Source organism: Cimex lectularius, unplaced genomic scaffold (genome assembly GCF_000648675.2).
Source record: "Cimex lectularius strain Harlan isolate CLEC.00 unplaced genomic scaffold, Clec_2.1 scaffold59, whole genome shotgun sequence".
Taxonomy (NCBI): domain Eukaryota; kingdom Metazoa; phylum Arthropoda; class Insecta; order Hemiptera; family Cimicidae; genus Cimex; species Cimex lectularius.
In genome coordinates this window covers 1,343,910-1,356,395 of record NW_019392794.1, presented here as the reverse complement: position 1 = coordinate 1,356,395, position 12,486 = coordinate 1,343,910, and the positions used below count along the sequence as shown (strand labels likewise).

At 34.2% G+C, this 12,486-nt stretch overlaps 1 protein-coding gene across 6 annotated transcripts in view; it reads left to right on the top strand.

The window, feature by feature from the left end:
* LOC106661928 (fibroblast growth factor 17-like) overlaps positions 1 to 12,486 on the top strand; it is a 121,100-nt gene that overhangs the window by 75,220 nt on the left and 33,394 nt on the right. Inside the window, exon 1 of one of the 6 annotated variants that reach the window (XM_014385692.2) lies at positions 3,438 to 3,583. The exons of the other annotated variants lie outside the window; for them this stretch is intronic. The gene's annotated coding sequence lies outside the window, so the exon portion shown is untranslated. Of the gene's footprint in view, positions 1 to 3,437; positions 3,584 to 12,486 lie in introns of those variants that run through there. 6 annotated transcript variants of the gene reach the window in all.

Sequence of the window (12,486 nt, the reverse complement as noted above, 5' to 3'; positions counted from 1 at the left end):
AAGCAAACCAAAATATTTAGTAGGTGCGACTTTAATAGTTGGCTTTACTGGCGGGGGTAAACTTCATACGAAATTCCAATAACAAATTTCATAACGAAAGCGACACAGTTTGTAGTTTTAATTGGAATAAAATGCAATACATATAGGACGAGAGTAAGCTTATGGCCGAAGATACAGGCGTTTTTTTAGAGTTCATGGCTCAGGTTTTGTTAGAATCGGGCGTCTCAGGGATAAATGCTCTTATCCTTAACAGCTCTTAACTTGATTGAAGTCTAAAGTGACCGGACTACTCAATATACATACATCCTCGGGTTTCGAAATAATCGGGACGGTCCGCTTCGAAAGGCTACAAAAACACCTGTTGGGAAATTATGTCATTGACACTTGGCGACACACAGCCGAAGTGAATCGTAAAATTTAATGTAGATAAAATAAATAGAAACTTCGAGAGATATCGATATTTTTTAAAGGATAGACTTTGTAAAACCCTGAAACTCTTGGACTTGCCATATAGAAAAAATCAAACACGTTTAAGGACTTATAAAAAACTTTCAGGTTAAAAATTGATATCAACTTACTTGTGTACCCCACGGTTTACCTAAAAACCTCTTAACTACTACTGGGTTCAGAAAAAAATTAGATATTGTAAAACATAATACAAAAAGCAAAGGCCATAATAAGTGTGGGCCAAAAGATTTTATTTGAAAACATGGTTTATGAACTAAAAAATAGCCTACAGGCTGTATACAACGTCAGAACCTTGGTCGACATATGGACCTCTAGTATGTTGATAAATACCCTAGAAAAGAAGGCATCCAATGAACTGCGAAAATTGCATAGTTTAAAATGTCTTAAAATCCCAGGGGCAATGAGTTATAAAATAAAATGAGTACTTGCCTAATTTCAGCAAATGATGTGTCACTTTGATTACCATGGTTGCAAATAAGATGGCAAGATCGCAACAAGCTCTTAGAACAACATTAAATAAAGCCTGGCCTAAGAGAAATAATAATATGGTTGCAACAGCATCAGCCAAAAAGAAAAGAAAAGAAAACTTTGGCAAATTTTTCCAGATAAAAAATAAACTAGAAATGTTTGGAAGAATAAAAGCCTCGATGTTAGTAGAAGGGTCTTACTATGAAATTCACAACGAATTCAAATTTTAACAGGACATGGGGGAAGGGTTTAGAAGTTCAAATTGTAGCCTAGCAAAAGCTCTCGGCCTTTTTGCTATAAATTTTCCAAGCTGGGATACATGCAATAGAACTCTGTGTACAAGAAATATTCAACAAGGGACTGAAATATAAATATACCTACTCTAAGCTAGCCAAGCAGCTCAGATGTCCTTATACTCCTCCACCAACGACCCAAAGCTCATAATAACATAATCATGTAACTCTGTAGTGGTAGCCAGGACACAAGGGGATTGAGAGCCACGAATGGGTTGACAAACTGGGCGGAGAAAGAAACACATGCACCAGAAGAAAAACACCAGATGCAAAACAATCAAAGAGGTTTCTGAACATTTCAACCATGAAAACAAAAATGTACATTTCCCTGGGCTGGCAAGTAATAATTGGTTTTTATACTGGCCACTTCTTATTTATATATAACCTTAAAAAATGGGGAAACTGACAGAAACACGACGACTATGCTATGATTCAGCAGAGACATGGGAGCATATCTTACTTGCCTGCGAGTTGCTAGCCCGAAAGGGTACAACTACTTCGGAAAGGCCTAGTACGCCAACGCTTAGAAAACTAAACGAAGCGTATCCTGGAAAGTACTTAAATTCTTTAATGATCGTGCACTTTCAGGGGTATGCAATTATAACAGCAAAATCACAATAGATCTATTAGGTCGCAGTGCAAAAAGGAGAACATATTCTGCAAGAAATAACAAACAAAAAGCGTGTAACTGTTAATTAACTATTAATTGTAGTTTTATAACATTGTAATATTCAATATGAAATGTAATAGTTGTTGTATTAAAATATATCATAAAGGAGGAATAAATTATATATAATTATTAAAGGTAATAGCATTATTATTTATTCTCTAAAGGTTTGTATATCATGAACTAGTATTTGAAGCGTTAAGGGCGTTAAGGCGAAACAAGTTTGTCGACCTGTAGCGAGCGTGGTCAGGCGGACCGAGTTGACAGTTCTACTCGCATATCGCCCTACGGCATTAAAAGGAGCAAATAAATGCAAGTTCATTACTTCAACGATCTTAATGAAGGGTTGGTTTTGTGTTTCAAATTGGCCTTATCACTGATTTTTTTATATAAAATTATATAAAAATACCGACCTCAAGACATTAAATATGATGAATTATACTTTTAAGTGTATATGTAGAAAAAGCTTATTATTCAACTTACAATGAGCAAAACAAAGCATTTAACAAGTTATTAAAAGTTAAGGAGAAATAACACAGTTTAAATCATGAACTAAGTAACAAGAGCTGGTAAAAAGTGACTACAGTCTTGAAAAGTGGTAAAATCAGAAACTTCATGGTAGAAGTTATCTTATTTAGTTCAAATTGCAAAAATATTATTCAATATATTTATATTTCTGTGGTGAATAAACTTTACAATGTACTATGATGAACCAGCGTGTCATTCTCCGCATATCAATGTGCACAGTCATTTTCCGTCGTGATAAAAAAATTTTATGAAAGATTATATTTTGTCGTATTCCAGATAATTTTACTTGACCAATTATTTTGAGTTTTTTTTTAAACTGAACGTGTAACATTGTATATTTAAGAAAAAAGTAAAGTAAACGTCATACAGGGGGACTTGTTAGTCTAACAACCCCTAGTCGCGGATAAGAGGGTTAAACAAACCACTTTCAAGACCTTTCACATATTGCTACCAATTAAATTTCATGGTAAATACTAGTCGGATACCCTAACCTCTAAGACACCACTGTCCCTACATGATATATTGTACGTGATGATATATGATAGCGAAAACTACGATCGGGTTCTATAAATTGAGGGATACTTTATATACAAAAGTTCCTCTTACCTTCGTAACAGTATTACAAAAATATAGACTATTTCTTTATTTAAAATATTAGAAAGCTATCGAAAGCATAAAAACAGTAAAATAATTCAATTTTGACAGGGTACGATTTGTCCGATTATCTTATTACTCTCTCTAATGCTTCTTAGTTCGGATCCAAAATTTCCCCTTAAAATTTTATATGTTATTAGTCGGAAAAAGTATTGTAACTTTGACTCCGACCACTGATATACGAAAGTAATGTCTTTACTAATATTTGCCAAGAAAAATCTCACATCCTTCATTGCAATTCGCTGTAGGGAGATTAGCTGAACCCCGACCGTCGATATGCGATTCAGCTGATTCGCTGAGGGGATGATAGGTTTAGGTTCGGGAAGGGGAACGGATAAAAAAGGCCGAGTGGGGACAGGGACATCATTCGTACAGGAATTCTCTTAGTGACTGTGTTGCCGGTCTAGTTAAACCCATGTTAGTGAAGACGTGTGACGCGCTTTTTCCACCCCTGAACCGCTACCGATACAATTTCCACCAGGAGTTTCACAAAAATTGCTAAACTGTGAGTACCGTTATATTTTCTGTGTTAGATAGTTTCTATAGTTGTTACCTTGAAATAGGGAAACCATGTTTAGAATTTTGTAAATTCTCAAATGAAATATAATAATAAAACTGTATTCTCAGATTCAATATTGAAAAATAATCTATTATTGAATTCTAGCCCCCTGGCTTACAAACTCTTTTCTATTATATTTTTCAGCACTATGACAAAAAATAATCAGACGAGGCTTTTTTGGTAATTAGGAAAAAAAAGTAACTTCAAAAAATGCGCTTAACGTTTGAACAAAATCGCAGAAATCATACAAACAAAAATAATACATATAATTAATTCATTCAAGTTAGTTCAGTTTCTATCAGGTGCAACTAGATTTCCAACTTACATTATTAATTAGTGTATATTAAATATGATTTGCAAATTCCATTTTTGGTTTGTAGAGCATATAAAAAATGAACAAATGAACGTTTGACCTGGAGAAAAATAGTCCCGTCTATTTAGCATAATAGTAATTTTAGTTTGTGAAAGGGTAGATAGAATCAAGGGTTATAGAAATGGCACATCGGTGGTTGAAAAATGGTCAGATTTCAGATTCAGAATTTAAGAATTTTGACAAAATATTTGTACATACTTGTAAAACAATACACGATTTAACCGTATAATTTAACTCTTCCATGACTAAGTGAAACTACCTAAAAGTTAATCGTGTTTGGAAAAGGATCCATTTTTACCTAAAACAATACATTCACCAGATTGTGTTGTGAGTGGCCAATTTTGATTAGTGTGATTTTGTTATTATTAATTTATTCTTCGTTTATGTCATCAATTCAATCACGACCTTCGTGTAAATTTCGCTTTAAAAAATTCCATATTCCCAAATATTTGAACGAGTTTGAAAGACGAGTAGGGACAAGGATGAACGAGTACAATGATACGACCAGGTCGTTATCTTGAGGGTCACAGTTTGGAGGTTGTACGTTTGTAGTACGTAGATTGCGGATTCGTATGTTTAAAGACCAACCTCTTGATTTAGTAGAACATGGGAAAGCCCAAGCCTCGTATGACATAAAGCTATTATATCATTACACTAATAAATTCTTGTCAAATTTTAATCTATTTTTGGTCATATTACAACAGCAGTATAAGGAAATTTATTGTTTTTATAAATTGTATAAAAATTATAAGAGTGGAGAATTATTCCATTAATTACACGTTTGACAACATTATTAACTTTCCTCACTAGGGAAGAAATTGCGAGGTCTTGGCGCTTTCGGCGCCTAAGAGGATTTCGGGGAGGGTTTTTGATGAAAGGTGTAGGACTAAAGGGATTGGCACCAGGGTCCAGGGTTTTAGGCATGCTTCTGTACGGATATCTTGCCTTTTCGAAGAAAAATGGAATATGAAAGTCTGTGTGGTTAGTAAGGTTGAATACGAAGTAGGGAATTTGGTAATAGTCGGAAGGATTTTGAACAGTAGCATTGGATTGTTTGGAGGTTGGAACGCTTGGTTAACCTTCACAGTTCAATTCCACGTCCAGATTGGTTGTACTAATGATTAGTAGATGAATTGTATATTTTTCAGTGAGAATTTTGATCCGCTGCAATGTAACATTTTGATTACCCAAATAGCGGACACCTTAGGTTGCGGGGAAAGGTACAAAGTTGTAATATATTGGAGGAGAGGTGGAACGAGGAAATGTGAAGGTTATTTCCTGGGATTTTGCTTCGTTGAGACTGATCCTTGAACTATTCTTCCCAAAGGAGAGATGGTCGAGGTGGTTTCTGTGCTGAGGGTTTGCTGAAAGGATGGCGGTAGATCATGTGATAGATACTGTATCGGGATTGATATGAATGTTTGCAGCGTACACTGAATATAGTGGGGCATGTTGCCTTGTTGAACACCCGCAACGGCATAGTAGTTTCTATTTGTACTTGAATGTATAGATTCAGGATACAGTATTAACTGAGTGGATGGTACCCCTTGAGTTTCAGCAAAATCCCGGTGCCAGCATTGGTTTTGCTCAAGGGAGAATGCGATGATCTACCATCCTGTGGTACTATTATGCATATACTGATGTCACCTGAAACCAAATTGATGGAATGGCATGACAGTGGAGCTTTCGAGCATGGGATATAGGTGTTGTGGAGGTTTTGACCGATAGGGGCGATATGACTAGGGAGATACTGAGGCTTTTGAGGTTTGGAAATGAGGTTTATAATAAATAATTCCCACTGTATTGGGAAATAGGCAGTTCTATTGTCTGAGTTGTAAATTTGTTGTAAGGAAAATTATAGAATTTTTAGGAAGATTTCAGACCATGTTTGTGGATTATTACTGATCCGAAGTAAGAATCGGATTAGTCAATTTAGATTTTACTTTCTCAGAATCATATATTATTATTTATAGATTAGAAATCATAAAATTACTAATAGGGTGATTTGACAGAAAAATAACTGTAAGCAAATAATGGCCCTTGACTATAGTCAGCAAGCAATTTAATGTGTTTATGAAAAATTGGTGTTTTTCGTTGACCTATATATTTTGTTGCCTTAAGGTATTTTAATTAGCCCAATTGTTTAGATTTTAAGCACACTACGCTACATTATATTAAATGAAGCTGTGCTTCCTTTACACTTTTTGCCTGGGTGGTTTTTGAAAAAATGCTGTTAGGGCTATGTAGTTTTGGAAAAGAACGTGATCACCACCTCGAGACACGTTGGATTAGAATCAGAGTTAAACGATTATTATCTTTGGTTTTATTTACTAATAAATAAACGAATCCAAACAAATAATAACTGGGGTTTCGATCTTAAGAAAGACCATAAAAGGATAAATTTTCTAATATAAAAGCAGGCCGTTAAGCTATTTTCCATGGCATTTTTTTGCTTCAATAGGAAAGAATACAATAATAAATAAACGATAATAAATTAATTGGCAATTACTGAACTCATACCTTTCATAGAAAATTAATTGAACCAATTGAATTAAGGTTGGCTTTGAAATATTACAACAGTTGAAATTATCAGTAGTGATTTCAGTCGTGTCCATGTATGTTTTTGCCGGAAGCAGTTTTTAACAACAAAAATTCTCCGCCTGATAATCTTTGTTTTCGTTCTGCGACAGGAGGAAGAAGAGAGAAAATAAAAGTGTTTACACTAGATTGTAAGGTTATTACCACCTTTTATTATTCCAGTTTTCGTTTTCCCCCCTCTTTTTTCTTTTTTTAAGAACGACTCCCGTACTCGTTTTATGATTTGGTACCGGTGTAATGATAGGACAAGGTAACCGAACCTTTTAAATAGATAGCATCAGTAATATCCTCCGTAGAATTCAAACCAATCTACAGTACGATTCAAGACTGTTTATCGACTCCGGGCTATCGAGGATCACAGGCGTCATTGTTGGTTTAGGCAATTAGGACCGGTATTATCTGCCAATTTCTTACTATATTCTGGCATTTTCGAATTAGGGTCGTAACTATGAAATACCTCTATTCGTATTGTTTAATACCAAGCCAGACATTTATTGTTTCAGCTAAAAGAATTGCGCTACTAAATATAATAAAAACCTTATCCTTTATTAACTCTCAGCGCCGAAATAACATATCGATCTGGTGCTTGCAAAATTAAACAAACTGGCTCTAGTTAAAAGGTCACCTTATAGGAAATAAATTATCTATCATTATTATAAGGTTGCTTTTTTAAACATTTTAAGAAAATAATTATACTGTAATCAATTACATTTCAGTAGATAAATATTAGGCAAAATTCGAGCTCCAGTTAATGTCGAAATTTTCGGAAATATGGTTCATATGGATCATTGAAAATCTGGAAACTTCATTATAATCGTCCCTTTTAATTTTTAAGGTGCTTTCCCCTTTTGCTAAAAAATTTCCACCCTAAATCAATTTATATAATCAATAAAATAAGATTGATTTAAAGTATTTGATTTTATTTTGTTATATCGGTTTTTGAAACAAGACCACCGTCATTGTATAAGCATTCTGAAAAGAGTTCACAAGTTTAGAGTTATTTTTAATCATCAGTATGGTTCGAGATGCTTTAATTTAATAAGGTGTTTTGCTAATTTAAAATGATGGGAAAATAGTGCATTTTCGTCATTTCAGTTTTGTTGGTTTAATATTACCGCAAAGGGAAAACTGCAGCTATGACTTCTAAGAGAATTTGTGATTTGAGTTATGACGTCGCTTTAGGAAAAAACACCTTCTGTAAGAGGTTTGCTTGGTTCAGAAGCGGAAATTTTCATTTGGAAAACGTCAAGCGCTCTGGTCAGTTCAACGCTGAAGATGCCCAAATTCAAGTTTTTTTTTTACAAATGCCACACTGCTTTTGCCACACTCAACTACACCAGCCATCGGAGAGTTACTTTACATATTCATACAGCGTTTCAAGCATTTGAGGGCAGATGGATGTGTACATTCCTCACATGTGTACTGAGAAAAATTTACTGGGCCTCATCTCCATGATTCCCGCCTAAACAGAAATGTGAACAACTCATTTTTTCGATAACTTGTGAATTAATTGGGTCCTTTGCAACTATGATCCGAGAGGAAAACGTTGAGAAAAACTCAGCGACCCACCTCTAACAACTACAAAAGCCAGATTATATATATAATATTTGGTGACAGAAAGACTGCTTTAATATGAGTGATTAAAGTCAGCCATTGCCCAAAACCGATCAACATTGGCTAATCAATCGCAAGGGATGGTTTTCCACCATGATAGCCCGCTGTGTTTTTGCCGACACTCCATGATTATTTAAGGAAGGCTGGAATGTGCAACCTCACCTACCGAATTCGCCTGACAGTTCCCTTTCAGATTTTCACTTAATCCGAGTTCGGTAAAACTGAACTAATGAACAGACTGCAACGAAAAACCGAAGAAGGGACCTGGGAGGAAGAAAATATAAAATTCATGAAAGATGGCCACAGGTAGTGGAACAAAATGGTTTATATATTGTTGATTACATGTTTTTTTATTATTTAGCATTAAAAAACCTTACGGGTTTATTTTAATCGATATTTATCCAAACCTATGAAAATTGAATTATGATTTATCATAAAGGTGAGCAGTTAAAGGAGATTGTTCATTTCTGACCCTTCAAAAATACATGTTTCTGATCACATTTTCAGGCAAAATTTACAACTAAACCTGGAGAAACGTAATTTTTGATTTATCACACGAGAAAAAACCTTCAAATTTTATACCAAGGCGATTTGAGAACATTACGAAATTATATACTCATTGACTCGTATATAACACTGTCCGGAGAGTGTACAGTTTTGCCAGTTTATAATTTACGCCTTTGTAAAATCGAACCTTTACCATTGACTCGTCGGGTCTCTTCGGATTCAGAAGGTACAAGGATAAGCAAGTAGTCCCATGACCATGCTATTTCCATGACGGCCACAGTTCGAAGGACTACATTTGATTTTATAGAAATTGGCGAACCATCAGGGAAAAAAATCTGCACAGTACACTTGTGTTCTTGTTTGTTTTCTGTAATAGTTGTCCATACCTAAGACATGTAGGAAATTTTGATGCCCGTTTTAATATTACCGTTACACTACCGTTTTATAAATTAATCTAATTTTAGTTTATTGGTAAAATTTAATAAAAATTTGTTGACGATTATATGTTCGATGATTATGTAAATATTATTGTTTATGTATAGAAGATGTAGTTGGCGCATAGTTTTGTCTAGTCCTTGCAAGTCACCGCACGCCCTCGACGCTATAGAAATGAAGGACTGATTCTAAACGAGCTTCGTTTTAAAATAATTATCGACGAAATTAACAGAATAAATTGACTATCTAAAAAACAAATCGAAACTTATTTGGAGTCACGTTTCAAGAAAGCTGTAGCTTCTCTTTTATTTTTTCATATTTTTCTCCTGTATTCTTTTATTGTTTACCTTATAAAAATGAAATGTCGTTTCCCGAAAGGATTATTCACTGTTGTCACGATTGTTTTTGGATTTATGGCTCTGGGGACTCGAACAGGCTAACGGGTGACAAAGTGGCTCCGGGCATGATGTTGAGAAATGAGCCTATGTAAAACAGGCGATGGAATCATTACGTCTCTATTCTTGTAATAGGTGAACTAAGTGATGGCTCTTCTCCGTCCGCTCCATTTCGTCGGCTATCGCTTTAAAAACAACCACTATCCATTATTTTTTTACACACTGTTTCGAATATAAAACTTCCCTTTCACAATTGCGTGTTTGACTGAAGACTTAAAAATACTTCACTGATTTGCGTAATGCCTCAGTCGGACGTCAACAGTTCGACCATTGCAAAGGAAAAAAAGATTTATTCATTTACCGCTGATAACCCTGACGATTATTATATATTGACGATTTATTCAATAAAGCGTGCTAAAAAATAATCTTCCAATTACGATTATTTTTCTAATAAATTATTATCTTTGGACAATATTTAATGTAACATTATTCTACCAACGAAACAAACCAACTGTATAAATTTTTCATAGTTGGCAAACTTGTCATTCAAATGTTGTGCACAATCAACCCAATGAATTTCAAAATAAATGTAGTTATTTTAATATGTTACTTAGTCGGCTTATGTTATAATAAATGCAAACATTGCTTAAAATGAGTATACTTTATAACCTTACGCAGCAAACGTAAGAAACCTTAAATAAATATCACGGTCTCAAACATTAATAGGACATTTATCACATCTTAGGAAAATGCCCGATTAGGGGCGGGGGTTTTAGGCAAAAAATTCAGAAATGGAGACAAACACGCTTTTTTTATAAGCTTAACTTTGCACATAAATATACACGTACACATATGTACAATTTCAAAAAATTATCAACTTCGATGTTTTGGCTGTGCAGGGTTTGAGCTCCGGAGCTATCAGCAATAGGTCACATCAGATCACAATGCATACAGATTTTAATGAAATTCTCACACTGTCACTATTATTAAGTACTTTCTTACCTACAAATTCACATACCTTCACTCAAGTAGAGAGGTGGTATACTCGATATCATCACCCTTTACACATACCTATATAACTAATCTAAGTGGATCAATAGGGGGTTAATCAATATTCTGACATCGTTCAACTCACACTAGACATTCATGCTAATAAATAAATTCTCAACACAAAATAGAAACAGAAAACGAGATATTTACCAAGTATAATACTACACACAATAAAACAGCCCTGCCTCCTCCAAAAATTGAGTCACATTTAAATGTATGTATATATTGAATAGATTTTCAGTAGGAATAAACAAGAGCTAACTTATCTTCTGGCAATAAGTAATGGAACATAATTTTAAATTGACTTACTAACAAATTTCAAACAATTTCAAAACCGATATAAAAAAGCATGATATACTGCCAAAATTTCAATTCAATGATTTTTTTTCCTGCAATGGGCCCTTAGAGCCTAAGAAAAAAATGTTTAAAGTAATTTTTTAAATTATCTTTACTGCTCTTATTGAGCATGCATATCAGTCAATTTGATTTTATACCTGCGATAAGAAAATAAAAAACTTATTACTAATTACATTTATTATTATTATCAACTCAAGTCTGCACATGCATGTACAGACTTGAGCCTATCATTTCTTGCAGTCCTCCGGCAGTTCCAGCTTTTGTAATTTACAATAAATTACAATCGGCAAACCTCGAGAATCACCCACCTTGGGTGTTGACAGCCCGGGGGCAGATTTAGGATTTATCCGGCCAGCCGCCGAGGTAGGGTTTCAGGGGCTATCAACAGCTAAATCATTTCAGCCCCCAATGCAATCAGTTCCTAAAAACAACCCATTCACTCTTTGTCTCACTCTTAAATGTATTCATTCTTATTGACATACCATTCACTCAGTTAAGTAACTAACCTAATTCAGGGTCGGTGGGATTCTCAAATTTCCGCCAGAGGCCTTCTCACAGTACACATTCAAGCCAATAAATACATTCAGTCTCAAACACGCTAGGGACACAAAACTATAATATCAGTATTATATAACCCTGTTCTAATTGTAACCTACAAAAAACGAATAGAAATTTTGTTTCTTGTTAAAAAAAATTTAACCTATTCTGCTACGTCGTTCGATCACAAATTTATACTATATATATACCCATATATATATACCTACGATAACTATGCAATGGCTAGCTGTCAAACATAATGGACATGAAAGATATATCATGTTAGATTGTTTAAATTTCTAGTAACACCTAAATTAATTCCTGTAAAATTTTTCTTGTTCTTCTAAAAGCACAATGGATCATCGTATTGTTTTGTATTGTTTTCTTGGCAAGTCTTTAAACTGAGGTTGTCAGCATTAGTCATAATATAATACCTGATAACGGCCTATATACATTTTTTTTATTTCTTATATAATTTATTGTTCGAACGGACGCTTAAAGTCAAAAGATGACTTCCATATTAAGCTTTTATGCAGCCAACAAGGTAAAAACGAGACAAAAAAAAATCGATTTTTTTAAAAATAATATCCCATTAAAAACTCATATCAGCAACAAGCTCGTTAAATGTGCAATAAATGTCACTACTTAGCGATTACTACATTTTTAATACTGCCACGTTTTTTTCTTAAAATTACCAGCCATAAGGTTATGAAAAAAAATTATAGGTATCAAATTGCTTAATGTGTAATTACTGAGAGATTGCTGAAAGCTTGGCAAAAAGAAGAAAATAGCTTACACTTTAATGATGATTTTTGTAATGGACGCAAAATAAAAATTGGTCGGGTGTTGGGGAAAAACTCAAGCACAAAAAGAAGTAAACAAGTAAAAAGTAAAGTGCTACACATGCGGGCGTAACTATCCATTGGGTGATAACTTTGTAATATATTGAAAAATACTTTAATTATTGCAATGTTCAAAAGGTT